Raw genomic sequence first — 3,218 nt, 5'->3', positions numbered from 1 at the left:
TTATTACCTTAGCACCAGGTCTGGATCTACCAAGTTCAAACTCGTCCAAGTGGGTGTGGCTTGGGTCTGGCTGTTGTGCTCCACTTCTTCCTGCTGCAGCTTTGGAGGTGAACCTTCTGTGCTACTCTGGCAAGATGTTCTATTCCTGAATCAACTGGGTAGGTCTTGCCTTTAGGCTCTTTTCAGGAAGTTCTGCTACAGGTTCCACAGTGGGCCTGGGCTCTGGGTCGAATAAGGATCCAGCAGGACCTGGGTCATCTCACTCACATGCCAGGCCTGTGCTCTAGGTTGAATGTGGATCCAGCAGGCCCTGGGTCCTCTCACTCACACTCTGGGCCTGGGCTTTGGGTAGAATCAGTATAGTTTCTATAGTATGTTAGTTGAGTACAATTGGGAAAATGATCTTTTAAAGATATTTTAAAAGATACACAAATAGCCAACAAGTACATGAAAAAATATTCAAAATCACTAATTATCAGAGGAATGCAACTAAGAATAAGATATTATCTTATAATACTTAGAATGACTATGACTATAATAAAAAAGGCAAAAATAAATATTGAAGTGGATTCAGAGAAATAACTTTAAACACAGTTGGTAGGAATGTAAAATAGGATAGTCATTATGGAAAACAGTATGGAAGTTCATCAAAATATTAAAAACAGAACTACCATGTGATCAAGGAATCTTATGACTGGGGTATTTATTAAAAAGAAGTTAAATCAGAATATCATGAAATCTCTATACTTCCATGTTTATTGCAGTATTATTAATAATATCAAAGATTTGGAATCAACTGAAATGTCTAATAGTAGATGAGTGGGTAAAGACAGTGGAATATTCAGCCATAAAAAGAATGAATTTTTTTGTCTCTTGTGGCAATCTGAATGGAACTGAAGGAAATTATGTTAAATGAAATAAGCCAGGTGTAGACAAATATTGCACATTCTCATTCATATATGGAAGCTGAAATACTTTGATATAATGTAAGTAGATGGTAGAATAGTGGCCGCTGAAGTTTTGGAGAGGTAGAGGTGAATTGAGGGAGGTAAGATAACAAACACCAAAATACAGTTAAGAAGCAGGATTAAGTTATAGAAGGATAACTATTGTTTGCAACAATTTATTACACATTTTATAAAGTATTAGAGGAATTGGAAGCTTCCTAACACAAAGACATGGTATTTAAGAAGCTGGAAATGTTCATTACTCTGGTTTGATCATTATACATTCTATGCGTGTACTGAATTATCACATTGTACTTCATATATATGTATGTATATAATTATATATAATTATACATATAATTATAATTTTTCATTTAAAAATTATTAGGAAAAAGCCTCTAGCAACTCTTCTGAAGTCACACTCATGACTCTTAAATGGTTCCAGAGGCAGTATTTTTCAAGCCCTCTCTGACCCTGTATCTATGTGCTATCTTTCTAAACCACATGTTTGAGCATCTTTCTTTCTTTCTTTCTTTCTTTCTTTCTTTCTTTCTTTCTTTTCCTTTTTCCGGTATTTTAGGGAAGGGTCTACAGGTTGTTCAGGGTCTCACTACTAGATTTGGACTCATAGTTATTCTCCTGTTTACAGCCTCCCAGGAGTTGGGATTGCAGATGTATGCCATCACACCCAGTCTCAATTGCCGCTACCACACCCAGTCTCAATTGCTGTCTCAGCATGTCCTGGGCGTGGGACCAGCACAGCAGGCCCAGGGATCAAATCCACTGCCCCTCCGCCTGAGCATGTTTCTTGTTTAAAAAAATAAAGTCATGGAAAGACCAGCTTCTGGTGGGTTACACTACAATATTGTGAGTATAGGTGTGTATCACATATATTTTCAAACACTAGAAGGGTTTCACCTTCCTTCTAAGATTCTGAAAGAATGTTTTTTACCGTAAAGAAATGATAAACATTTGAAGAGCTAGGTATGATTAGCCTCAATTAAATACTGCACAATATATACATGTAACACAATATGACAATATGTTGTTTTAATAATTAGAAAAATAAAATTAAGTTTAAAAATTCAATAAGAATGATAAAACTGTAAAGGATAAAATTCTAGGCTAGCATTTTCATATCTATCTATTTATCTGTCTATATCTCAAGACACATGTAATTTATATTTTTAGAAGCTACATTTTTTTAAAAAGTTGAAAGAGTAGGTGAAATCAATTTTATACATTTTTAAATTAACCAATATATCAAAAATGTTATTCCCATATATAATCAGAAGTAATAGCAACAAATTTCCCAATCATGGGAAGAGTATGAAGTGTAGTAAGTTGAGGGATATAGAAGTCCAATTAGCCATAAACAAAATAAATCTATACCCAGACACATACTGATGAACATCCCAGAAGTTCAGCAAAAGAACAGGACATTAAAAGCTATTAGAGCCAACATTAAAAGCTTAGTGGAATAAGCGCTTCCCTGGCAAGCACAAGGACCTGAGTTCAATCCCTGGTTCTGCAAAAAAAATAAAAAAAATTCCAGGAATGTAAAAGCTATTAGAGAAAATAAACAGATCACATATGAAGGAATGGTGGTAGATTTCTCAACACCAACCATCAAGTCCAGAAGAGCTTGGAGTGAAGTATCTCATGTCCTGAAAAAAAGACAGCTTCCAACCCAGACTGATACTCCCTGCAAAACTATCTTTCAAAAAGAATGGAGAAATAAGATATTTTCATCACAAAGAACTGAAGAAATTCATGACAACCAAACCAACCTTACAAAAAGTACTGAAAGATATTCTAGAAAGAGATAAAAATGACTATAATTCTAAGAACAACAATAGAAGGGAGCCAACAAGTATGACAAGCAATTAAACAGAGGAGAAAAATAGAGAACCAACAACAGGATAATAACATGACAAATATAAACCAATAAATATAAGTAATAACATTAATGAAAATGGCCTAAATTTACCAATCAAAAGAAACTGACTGGCAGAATGGAATAAAAAAATGCTACAATATGCTGCATATAAGAAACATTTAACTCAAAAAGAAATTTATAGACTGAAAATCAAAGGATGGAAATAATACTCTATGTAACAGGAATCCAGAAAAAGCAGAAATAGCTATTCTGTTTGTAGACAATGTGAAAGTCAAGCCAAGAATGATGAAAATAGGGCCAGAGAGATGACTCAGTGGAATAAGTGCTTCCCTGGCAAGTGCAATGGCCTGAATTCAATCCCCAGTTCCGCA

The sequence above is a fragment of the Octodon degus genome, unplaced genomic scaffold, assembly GCF_000260255.1.
Source record: "Octodon degus isolate 3935 unplaced genomic scaffold, OctDeg1.0 scaffold00013, whole genome shotgun sequence".
NCBI lineage: Eukaryota > Metazoa > Chordata > Mammalia > Rodentia > Octodontidae > Octodon > Octodon degus.
The sequence above is the reverse complement of the archived record's forward strand: the minus strand, read 5'-3'. Positions refer to the sequence as shown.